This window comes from Monodon monoceros, unplaced genomic scaffold, assembly GCF_005190385.1.
Source record: "Monodon monoceros isolate NGI ecotype Baffin Bay Population unplaced genomic scaffold, NGI_Narwhal_1 Super_Scaffold_20, whole genome shotgun sequence".
In the NCBI taxonomy this organism is placed as follows: Eukaryota; Metazoa; Chordata; class Mammalia; order Artiodactyla; family Monodontidae; genus Monodon; species Monodon monoceros.
In genome coordinates this window covers 51,912,911-51,926,063 of record NW_021703777.1, presented here as the reverse complement: position 1 = coordinate 51,926,063, position 13,153 = coordinate 51,912,911, and the positions used below count along the sequence as shown (strand labels likewise).

The 13,153-nt window shown below is 33.9% G+C and overlaps 1 pseudogene; it reads right to left on the bottom strand.

Moving 5' to 3' along the window:
* Positions 1–10,251: 10,251 nt before the first annotated feature.
* LOC114902998 lies at positions 10,252–12,557 on the bottom strand (annotated as a pseudogene).
* Positions 12,558–13,153: the final 596 nt, after the last annotated feature.

The following is a 13,153-nucleotide window of genomic DNA, read 5'->3' as shown; positions in this document are numbered from 1 at the left end:
GAAATAGAAAAAACGCTAAAATTCATATGAAACCACAGAAGTCCCCAAGTACCCAAAACAATCTGGAAAAAGATGATCAAATCTGGAGGCATCATACTTCCTGATTTTAAACTGTCTTACAAAGCTATACTAATCAAAAGAGTATGGTATTGGCATAAAATAGACACATAATCCAATACAACAGAATAGAGAGCCATGCATATACACTAAACTAATCTTTAACAAGGACCCCAAAAATGCACAATGGGAAAAAAGTAGTCTGTCCAATAAAGGGTGTTGGGAAAGCTGGATATCCATATGCAGAAGAATGAAGTTGGAACCTTATCTTACATCATACACAAACATTAATTCAAAATGAATTAAAGACTTAAGTGTAAGACCTGAAACTCTAAACTTTTAGAAGAAACACAGGGGAAAAGCTCCTTGACATTGGTTTTAGTAATGATTTTTTTGGATTTGACAGCAAAAGCACAGGAAAAAAGCAAAAATAATTAAGCGTGATTACACCAACTTAAAAAGCTTCTGTACCATAGAGGAAAAATTCAACAAAATAAAAAGGTAACCTATGGAAAGGGAAAAAATAAATCTTATACTTGAAAAGAGATTTATGTCCAAAATATATAAAGCATTCATACAATTCAATAGCAAAACAAAAAGAAAAGAAAATTTAAATTAAAAAATAACCCAATTAAAAAATGGGCAAAGCACCACAATGGACATCTTTCCAAAGAAGACATACAAATGGCCAACAGATATATGAAAATGTTTTCAACATCACTAATCATCTGGGAAATGCAAATCAAAACCACATGAGTTATTACCTCACATCTGTTAGGAGAGCTATTATCAAAATGATAAAAGGTAACAAGTGTTGGCAAGGGTGTGGAGAAAAGGCAATCCTTGTGCACTGTTGGCGGGAATGTGAAGAGGTACTGCCTTTATGGAAAACAGAATGGAGCGTTCAAATAATTAAAAATAGAATTACCATATGATCCAGCAATCCCTCTTCTGAGTATATATCCAAAGGAAATGAAATCAGGATCTCAAAGTGAAATCTGCATTCCGATGGTCTTTGCAGCATATTTCCCAATAACCAAGATAATTATAAATTGAGAAATAAATATATATATGTGTGTGTATATATATAAATGTATATATATATATATATATATATGAATATTATTCAGCCATAAAAAAGAATAAAATCCTGCTATCTGCAACAACATGAATGAACCTTGGGGACATTATGCTAAGAGAAGTAAACCAGACACAGAAAGACAAATACTGTATGATCTCAGTTACATGTTGAATCTTTAAAAAAAAAAAAAGTTAAATTCATAAAACTATAGAATGGTGGTTGCCAGGAGCTGGGGTGGGGTAAAGAGGGGGATGATGGTCAAAGTGTTACAAACTGTCAGTAATAAGATGAGTAAATTCTGGGGATCTAATGTATAGCATGGTGATTATAGCTAATAATATGGTATTGTATACTTGAAATTTGCTAAGAGAGTAGATCTTAAGTGTTCTCACCACATACACGCAGAATATTAACTGTGTGAGGTAATGGATGTGTTAATTAACTTAATTGTGGTAATCATTTCACAATGTATGCTTATATTAAATTATCATCTTGTATACCTTAAAAAATAAAATAGTTTGCTTGACACTGAAAGCATGATCTATAAAGAAAAAAATCCATAAATCAGACTTTATCAAGATTTAAAACTGTGCTCTTCAAAAGACCCTGTTAGATGATGAAAAAGCATGCCAGAGACTAGGAGAAAATATTTGCAAACCATATATCCAAAAATGATTCATATCCAAAATAAATTTTTTTATTCTTTTCCAGTTTTATTGAGATATAATTGACATACAACATTGTATTAGTTTTAGGTGGATATATTTTTTAAATAATCAAAATTTAACATTTAAAAAAATCCAGGGCTTCCCTGGTGGCGCAGTGGTTGGGAGTCCGCCTGACGTAGCAGAGGACACAGGTTCGTGCCCCGGTTCGGGAAGATCCCACATGCCGCGGAGCGGCTGGGCCCGTGAGCCATGAGTCTGAGTCTGTGCGTCCGGAGCCTGTGCTCCGCAACGGGAGAGGCCACAACAGTGAGAGGCCCGCGTACCGCAAAAAAAAAAAAAAATAATAATCCAAATAGAAAATGGTCAAAAGAAGAGACATTTCACTGAAAAGGATACATGGGTGGCAAACAACATATGAAAAGATTTTCAACATCACTAGTGAAATGCAAATAAAGATTATGATGAGATATCCCCACTTATCTATTAGAAGAACTGAAAAAAAACTGACAATAGCAAATGCTGGTAAGGATGCGAAGAAATGGATATTTCATATGTTGATTGTGAGAAAGTAAAACAGTACAACCAATCTAGAAAACAGTTTAGCAGATTGACGTGGTAGAAATACCATATGTATTTCTGTGCATTTACCCCAAAGAAATGAAAACCTACATTTACAGAACAACCTATACACAATGTTCATATTATCTTTATTTGTGGTACATCCATACCAAGGAATACTACTAAGCAATAAAAAGAAATGAGCTAATGATATACACAACTTGAATGGATTTCAAGGGCATTATGCTAAGTAAGAAAAAGCCAAAGGTCATATACTATATGATTCCATTGATATAACGGTCTCTAAGTGACAAAATTGTAGAGATGGAGAATAAAGTAGTGCAGGAGGTTAAGATTAGGGGAGTGAAGGGAAGGGGAATCTATGTGATTTTAAAGAGGCAGTATGCAGGAAAGCTTTGTGGTGATAGTTCTATATCTTGACTGCAGTGGTGCTTACACAAAGTTACACATGATAAAATGACATGCAACCACACACATACACATTATACCCAGGCAAATTTCCTATTTTGGGCATTGTACTATAGTTACATAATATGTAACCATTGAGGGAAACTGGATGAAAGGTACATCCATTCATCAAGTAAATGGATAAAACTTGGAATACTACTTGACAATTAAAATGAACTATTACAAGCATCATGAAACTTTTGTGGTGATTGCCATGATGGATGTCTATTGAATTTGCTCTCCCTCACCAACTATAAACTAGCGAAATATAAAAAGTAACTATGTGCGGGCCTTGGAGAACAGTGCAGGGCTGTGATTCTTGAAAGGCATAAGGTTAGCTCCAAAGTTTTATGCGCTTTTCAAAACTGGATACAGGATAGAGTTCAAACAGAGCAGAAGTCTCGCTGGGCAGAAAAAACAGATTATAATTTGGGGCTGTTGAGACAGCTGGAATTGTGGAGCAGGATATCAGAGAAGAGAAACCTGTATTGAAAACAGAGCTCCAGAAATATGCATGGGGTACCCAAGAGCAATGCTGTGCAATAGAACTTTCTGCAATGATGGAAATATATATATCTGTGCTGTCCACTATGGTAGCCACCAGCACTGTGTGGCTATTGAGCCACTGTAATGTGGCAAGTGCAACTAAGGAACTAAATATTTTATTTTGTTTAAATTTAAATGTCTACAGCATGTAGTTTCTGGCTATTGTATTAGCCATCACAGACCCAGAGTTTGGATGAGTAACTGGCTGCAAATGTGCAGAGCAAAGTTCTGTGAGGCCTTTCTGTGCCTGGCTTATTTTACTTAGCATAACATAGTCCAGGTTCACCTATATTATCACAAATGGCAGCATTTTCTTTTTAAAGACTGAGTAATATTCTATTGTATATACTGTATAGGACATCTCTTTGTCAGAAGAGATCTGATTAATATGTCCATTCATTAAAAAATCTTTTCTAAATATTAGAGTCACTAATCAAAATAATTCAACAGAGAACTATGGTAAAAGGTACATCTATATTACTTTCCTTGGGCTATGGTAACAAAATAGTACAAACTAAGTGGCTTAAAACAAGAAAAATGTATTGTCTCACAATTCTGGAGGCTAACAGTCTGCAGTCAAAGTGTAGGCAGGGCCATGCCCTCTCTGAAACCTGTAGGTTTCACAGTAATGCTTCTGCTTAGAACACATCATTCTTAAAAGGAGAGTCAGTGTGAAAGATCATTAGAAAATAACTAAGGCTTTCTTCTTAATGTTACCAGATGTACTAAAAATATGTAGAAAACTAAAGAGTTTTAGGGGAGAAAATAGTTAAATATCAGAAACGAACTGCTGGCAGCTATTCCTGAAGTTATTTTAAATATCCTCATATGAACCAGAAAATCTTCATTCCATTTGTCAGAATTATAATTCAACAGTGTGCTTTAAATTTTGCTCTTATTTTAAAAATCAATGCAAATGTATTACTTTTCATGTGAAACTTCCTAGGCCATTTTCCACTATATTCCTCAATGTCTCCAAAAGAAGTTATAGAGCTTGGTATATGAATAAATTTTTTAATCATTAGAGAAACTGGTATACTTACTTTCCCAAGAGTTATATGACTGGATGTATTTCCATCTTTACTTAGACTGGCCAGAATTTTGTTCAGTCATCTGCAATGGCTTGATATTTTTTTAAGTGAAGCATTTATTTTATTGATGTAATTTACAGTCAAATGCATAAGTACAGTTCAATGAGTTTTGGACAAGTACATCTTACACCTAAGTAACCCACAGAATTTTTGTCACTCCTATTCTGTTCAAGTCTTTTCCTATCAACCCCACTTCCATCCCTTGGGCCACTATTCTATTTATCGCTGTAGATAGGTTTTATTTGTTCTAGAACTTTATACATATGGACTCATAAAATCTTGCACTCAGCACAATGGCTAATATTCAGGCACCATGGTATGTCTATCAGTTGTTCATTCATGTTTTATTGCTGAGTGGTATTCCATATGAATATATCACTTTATTTTCCTCTGGATGGACATTTGGGTTGTTTTCTGTTTTGAGCTATTATGAATAGTTGCTACGAATACTCTTGTCAAGTTTATAAATGGACATATGCTTTTATTTCTCTTGGTTGATACCAATGATGGAATCGCTAGGTTAAAGTATATGGTTAACGTTATGATAAACTGCCAAACACTTTTCCAAAGTCATTTCATCATTTTACACTCCCACCAGCAAATTATGTGAATTGCATTTGCTTCACACCCTTGTTGACATTTGGTGTTATCAGTCTTTAATTTTAGCCATTCCAAGTAGGTTTGAAATATCTGTTTATGAAGATAAGCTTTATTTTATGTTATGTTTAGCTCTTTTGTTTTATGTTATATGATCCATCTCGAATTAGTTTCTTTTGTATAGTGTCAGGTTGGGGTCAAGATCAATTTTTATCCTATATGGACATCCAGTTGTCTTTATTAAAAAGACTCTGTGAGTCTTCTAATTTTGTTCAAGATTTTCAAGACTGTTTTGCCAATTGTATTGTAGGTTCTTTAAATTTGCATATAAATTTTAGAATTAGCTTCTCAATATCTACTATATAAATAGCCTGCTGGGATGTTGATTGGGATTGCATTGATCTTTAGGTCAATTTAGGAAGAATTCTCATCTAAACCAGCATTATGTACACTTCAGTGAACATGATATATCTCTTCATTTATTTAGGTCTTATATTTCTCTTGGTCTTATTTTATAATTTCAAAATAGAGATGTTGTTCATCTTTTGTTAAATTTATTGGTAAGCACTGCATGTTTTTTGATGCTATGGTAAATTATATTATTTCTCTAATTTCATTTTTCAAGGTTTTTTTTTTGCTGATATCTAGAAGTACAAGTGATTTTTATATATTTAACTTTTATTCTATGACCTTGCTAAATTCACTAGTTATCACTTTTTTTTAAGATTGCTTAAGATTTTCTATGAATGTATTCTATATATACCATCACACCTGTGAATACAGACATTTCGACTTTTCCTTTCAATCTTTATGCTTTATATTTCTTTTTCTTGACTTATTGTACTGGCTAGGACATCCAGCAAAGTATTGAATAGAAACAGTGAGAATAGCCATCCTGCTTTGTGGCCGTTAATGGCATTCATTTCACCTTAAAGTACAATGTCGGCTGTAAACTTTAAAAAAAATTCCTTTATTAGACTGAGGAAGTTCTTTGCATTTCTAGTTTGCTGAGTTCTCTTTTTAAAATCAAGAATCAATTTATCTGTGTCTATTAAAATGATCATATGGTTTTCTCACTTATAATTCACCACTTGGTGAAGTACATTTTTTTCAAATTTTGATCTCCCTTGCATTTCTGGAATAAAGCCCACTTTGTCATGATGTACTATTCTATTTATATATTGCTGTATTCAATCTCTTGATATTTTAAGGATTTTTTGTGTATCTAGGTCCCTGAGGGAATATTTATCTGTGGTTTTCTTTTTTTATTACAACATTGTCAAGTGGTGGTATCAAGGTATACAGGCCTTACAAAATGAGTTCAAAACTATCCATTCTTCTGGTAATCTCTGGAAGAGTTTATAAAAGATTGATAGTACTTCCTTCTCAAACGGTAGAAAGACATACCAGTAACATCATCCAGGCCTGGAGTTTGCTTTATGGGAAGATTTTTAATTATGGTTTTAACTTCTTTAATAAGTATCACAGTATTCAGATTTCTTATCTCTTTAGTTTTGATAAATTTAGTTTTGAATTTGCCTATAAGTAAATGTTCAACTTGATTTGCATAAAGTTTATAATATTTTCTCCTTCAACAATTTTCTTGAGATTTGACATAAAACATGCTTAATACAAAAATGTTTAATACAGTATCTGGAGCACAAATTATGCTATATAATTATTTTTCTTTTTTTCTTGTTCATTCTTGCTAAGCTTTTATCAGTTTTGTTGTTCTTTCAAAATGATTAACTTTTGGTTTCACTTATTTTTCTCTATTGTCTTTTTGTTTCTAATATTTCACTGATTTTTGATCTGGTCTTTATAATTTTCTCTGTTCTGCATACTTTGGTGTTATTTGCTCTTCTTTATCTAGCTTCTTAAGCTGGATGCTTAGATTATTGTAAAATTTCTTCCTTTCTAATTCAACCATTTAAAGCTGCACCTTAATAAACCATTTTTGTTTTTGCTTAATTTAAGCCATTTTCTAATGTCTTAAATAACCCATTGGTTATTTTGAAGTGTCTCATAAACTCCAACTATTTGAGAGTTCCCCAAATTTGTTTCTCTGTGTTGATTACTAATTCAGAGATTTGCTAAGTTTTTCCACAATTTTAGCCTTTGACAGCCATGTGGTTTCTATTGCAATTTCTCAGTTCTGCTGTTGAAACATGAAAGTAGCCATAGACAATAGGTAAATGAATAAGTGTGGTTATGTTTCAGTAAAACTTTATATACAAAATGCAGTGAGCTGGATTCAGCCTGTAGGTGTTTTTTGCCATCCCCTGATGTGGACACTTTGTACACTTCAATACTTTAACATTTATCTAGATTGTTTGATAATCCACAGTATGATCTTGGAGAATGTTCCATGTGTATTAGAAACAAATATGTTGTCTGTTGTTGGGTAGAATATTCTGTATGTGTATTAGAAACAAATATGTTGTCTGTTGTTGGGCAGAATATTCTATATCTATTAGAAAGAGCTGGTTGACTGTATTGTTTAAGTCTTCTATATTCTTACTGATTTTCTGTGTAGTTTTTCTTTCCATTATTGATAGAAATATTGATAACTCATTCTGATGAATATCTATTTCTTTTTTAAATCTGCCAATTTTGACTTCATGTATTTTGAGACTGTATTGTTAGGTTCATATTCATTTACTGTTGTTATATTTTATTGCTGTATTGACCCTTTTATCATTATGAAATATCACTTTGTAATATTTTCATATTAATGTCTATTTCTCTGATATTACTATAGCCACTTAAGCTGTCTTTTATTTACTGTTTGTCTGGTACAGGCATACCTCAGAGATATGGTAGGTTCAGTTCCAGACCACCACAATGAAGCAAATTTACAATAAAGCGAGAATGTAAGTCACATGAAATTTTTGGTTTCCCAGTGCATATAAAAGTCATGTTTTCACCATGCTATAGTATATTAAGTGTGCAATAGCATTATGTTTTTTAAAAATGTACATACCTTAGTTTAAAAACAACCCTGTTGGGAAAATAATGCTGATAGACTTACTCAACAAAAGGTTGTCACGAACCTTCAATTTGTAAAAAAAATGTAACATGCAAAGCACAGTAAAGTGAAGTGCAATAAAACATGGTATACCAGTAGATCTTTTTCTGTCATGTTACATTCAACCTATTGTGTCTTTGAATTAAAAATGGCTCTTATACATACTTGGATCTTGAATTTTAAAAATCCAGTCTAACAATCATTGCCTTTTGATTGGAGTGTTTAATCCATTCACATTTAATGTAAATATTGGTAAGATTGGATTCATATCTCCCATTTTCCTTTTTCTTTTCTATATCTCTCATGGGGTTTTGCTGTTATTCCTTTATTCTTCCCTGCATTATTTTGGGTTAGACAATCTTTTTAGTGTACCATTTTAAATATACTGAATTTGTATCTTTTTCTTCCTGTTACATCATTTTTTTAATTTTAAGAAATATTATTCTAAAAAAAATTAATAGTAGGTCTATTCCAAGGTTTCTTAATATCTTCTGTGACAACCCACTCAGAAGGCAGAAAACCACAAAGTTCTTCACGAAGAAATGGTGCAAATGGAATGTAATATTGCATTACTGCACTGTCTAGAATACAAAATGAAAACAAGGAAACTCAATTCTTTCATTCCTCCCCAGATCACTTTTACTGAAGAACTGCTCACTTAACATCCTAGGTGTTCTTGTGTTGAGATCTGCTCCTATTATCTTGGAGCGATGAACCTTCTCAGGGAGCATAATGAACATGCCATGCCTAGAGCTGTCCTGTGGGAGAGCTGAAAGGACAAGCCCTCAGCATCACACATCAGTCCACTAGAGAAATCATGCACAAAACTATTTTTCTGCAAGATTCTCCGACTTAACAATTTTAAAAACAGCTACAATATAATTGAGATCACATGGGCACTGCACCTAGTAGACCTATACACAAACATTCCCTGTTCACACACATTCAGCTTCAGAGCGACAACACCCTGGACAGTCAAAGGCACAATCACATTTTTAAAAATTAAGAATGAGAAGTAAGCACAACAGGCATATGCACAATGGCAGAGAATCCTGTTCTTGGTAGGATACTTGAAGGAACCATAGCTATCTCAACAATCTAACATTTTACATTAGTAGTTTCCCATACAACAGTTAAAAAAAACAAAAACCCTACCAAAAAACAATCCAAACATTATTTCTTTTTTCTTTAATTAACCATAGTACTCTAAGTTTGGTTGGTGATATCATGAGACTTTCTAGCTAATGTTCTTGAGAAATTTTTCTAGTTGCAAGATGCCTCACTATGGAGTCATTAATTAGTAAGCTCAAAGTAAACCCTGAAATGGATATAGAAATTTGTGAGACAATCACATAGTTCCCACAATTTGAAAAACAGATTTAAGGCAGATGGTAACACCAAAAAGAGCCAGTCAAGTATTAAAAGGCACTCTGGAAATGGTTCATAGCAAAACCTAATTTTCTATTGGTTTTCATCATATGGGTGAAACTATTCAGTTAGTAGGCAACAGATAGGGTGCAGCATGATTAGGCCTCACCAAGGCAATACCCCTCTGATGTGGCCACAGAAGGAAAATGACTTCTGGTGCCATGTGGCTTGTACTCATCCACAGCAAGACAGACTAGTCCCTCAAACCACTTGTGTACCTGGGAAAAGATAGTAACAGTACTTCCATAAAAGGTAAAGACTAACAGGAACCTATAAGCTCACTCTGGAAAAATGGGAAAATGTAATGGAAAAGGAGCACCATATGCTGATTTTTACTGGAGGAATTTATTGGTCATGTACACACCATAGGAAAATTACACTACCCCAAAGGTAATGCAGAAAAATTAAATTCATAAGTATACATTCGAAGTAGGCAAATATATGGTACATGTTTTAAAAACAGAAAATACAAAAATAATTTCACTATGAAATATGCTTTGATTTGCATGTGACTTGGTACTTCATATTAACCAGGTCCAACTGCTCTAATAAATCTCTATTATACATATTTTAGAATACCTATTTTTAAAAAATATCTTTTTAAGCCAAAACATAAAATCTACATTTGTGCATCCATATATGTTATCCTCCTTAGTATCTTCATAGATCCAAGATGCTAAAAGATTAATAACATAATTTTTTTTAAAAAATTTCAAGCCACAGATTAACAAATATACTTCAAGTTTTCTGGATTACACTACTAAAAGCAACTTATATTAATGTACACTGGATTTTCAGATATAAATACCAGTCAATGGTATTTACACGAATTTACAGAATGCCTTAACTTTTCTTAGTTCAAACCCTGTAATTTGACCCTAAAATTCATAAGCATAACCCTTTCTGTGCTTTAAGCTGACACACTGACTTTGTAGTCTACACTTTGTAAGACAGCAGGTAACTCTAGCACAGAAGAAACTATATAATGTGGCATGGGGGATGACTTCAATGGCTCCATTCCATTTTTATCTTTCCAGACTGTTGCCTTCAGCCCTGCATTGAGGCCTTCTTGAATATCGGTTTCTAGTGTGTCACCAACCATCACATAGTCCCCAAGCTCTACTCCGAGGAGATCACAGGAGTAATAAAATATGGAAGGTGCTGGTTTCTCCACTTTCTGCTCTCCATCTACAACATTAGCATCAAAATAGGACAGACAGGCACAAGCCTCGATCTCCTTCTGGGTCTGTCTTTCTCCATTTGTTAATAAAAGTAGGCAGACATCCTTTTGAAGTTCAGTAAACATGGCTTTGACATCTGCTAGTGTCATATGCTGTAAATATGTAGATTTCCACAGAAAATAACATCCTTCAGTCAGTTTCCTATTGGCTGCACCACCTTTGGTTTCCTGGATTGCTTCCACCCAGTGTAAAGTCCTGAGGTCAGTAATGCATGTATTAGAAGGATGAAAACATTCCTTGCTGAGTTTAATTTGAACTTGGCACAGATGACTTCAGCCTCTTCTTCGAAATGGTATTTTGATTGTAAGAGCTTTATCACCTCCAACATGCCCTTCCGACTCACCCTGGGCATGTTGATGAGTATGCTGTCCAGGTCAAAGAAGACAGCCCACACCTGGCTCAGCCCCATGCCACTGTTGCCTGCATGGTGCACTTTGTATCTTTTGAGTTATTACTTTAATGGCTGCTGTAGATATTTCTATATTCATGTTAAATTTATCCTAGTCTCTGTCAGGTCACCGCTAACTTCATTTTGGTAAAAATATAGCAACTTTGCATCTGTGTAGCTTCATTTCTTTTCCCCTTTTAATCTGTGCTATCGTTGTGTAGATTATAATATGCATATATTTGATTGTGGATTTATATATCCCAACAAGTTGGTGTTACAATTATTGCTTTGAATTATCTTCTTTTCAATTAAGAGAAAACATATAACCAATCTTTTATATTTAATACCTTTGGTACTCTTCATTCCACCCTGTGTATCTAACTTATCATCGGGTGTGTTTCTTTTCAGCCTTAAGAACTTCAGTGTTTCTTACAGGTTAGGTCTATTAGCAACAAATTCTTTCAATTTTTTTTATACCTGAGAATATTTTCATTTTAACTTCATTTCTGAATGAATGTTCCACTTGATATACAATTCTGGGTTTAGTTTCTTTTGTTCCAGCACTTTGTGTCATTCCGTTATCTTCTGTCCTCCACCATTTCTGATAAGAAGCCCATTGTTAAACATATTATTGTTCCCTTCTATGTGATGAGTCATTTTCTCTGGCTCCTTTGAGGGGTTGTCTCTTATCATTTTGACTATGTTGTTTCTAGTTATGGTGCTCTTTTTACTTACCCTACTAGTGATTTGGTGAGCTATTTGCATCTAAATGTTAATGTTTTTAATCAACTTTCAGAAGTTTGGAGCTATTGTTCAAAAATTTTGTCTCCTCTTCTCTTTCTCTCCTCTCCTTTGCCAACTCCCTTTATACATGTTGGAATGCTTGTCATTGTATCACAGGTCTTTAGGGTTCTTCTGCTCATTTTTTCAATCTTTTAAAATTCTTTGTATACTTTCTATTGATATATCTTCAAATAAATGATCTCTGCTACCTCAAATTTGCTGTTAAGTCCATCTAATAATTTTTATTTTTAATTCAGTCACACTTTTTAACTCTAGAATTCAAATTTGGTTATTTTTTATAGTCTATATTTCTCTATAGATTATACATATATTTTTTTTTTCTGTTGACTCATTTTTAACGTTTTTACCTTTAATTCTTTGAGCTTGTCTATTAATTCCTGGCTGAAGTCTTTGCTAATCTAACATCTAGGCCCATACAGACTCAGTTTCCATTAGCTGCTTATTTTTTCCTTAGTACATTTCACACTTTTCTATTTCTTTGCATGTCTAATAATTTTTGGCTGAAAACTGGACATTTCAGGTAATTTATTATAGCAACTCTAGACTGTGTTTTACATCTAAGGAGTGTTATTTTATCATCTTGCCCATACTCAAACTGTGGAATCTATTGGCCTGTGATGTAGAGCTATTGGCTGTCTCTGCTCATTTTTTCAAATTCTTTATTTCAATTTTTATCCTGGCTCCCCAGGGGTAGCCTGTCTCTGAACAGCTTAATAGTCAGCTAATGATTTGGACAGAAGTTAACATCACACACTTTGAGTCTGTAAGACTTCTACCCTCTGCTAACTGTTCTCTGTGTGAGATGGGAGATATATTCAACATTGCAGCCAGTTCTCAAGTCCCCCTTGGCTTTCACTTTTTGCCATGCTCTCTCAAGTCCACCCTGTGCATGCATCATTTCTGAGTTAGACTGAGATGCTTGGTGTACAGCATGTTTTGATATACTTAGTGGAATGATTACTACAGTCAAGCTAATTAGCATACCCATCTCCTCACAGTTTTCCGTGTGTGTTGTATGTGGTGCAAGCACTTGAAATCTACTCTTAGCAAATTCCAGTATACACTAGAGTATTAACTATAGTCATCATGTTGTACATTAGGACTCTAGAACTTACTCATTCTATATAACTACAACTTTCTACCCTCTGAGCAACCATCTCCCCATTTTCTCCACCCCCCCCACCCCCCCGCGCCTGGT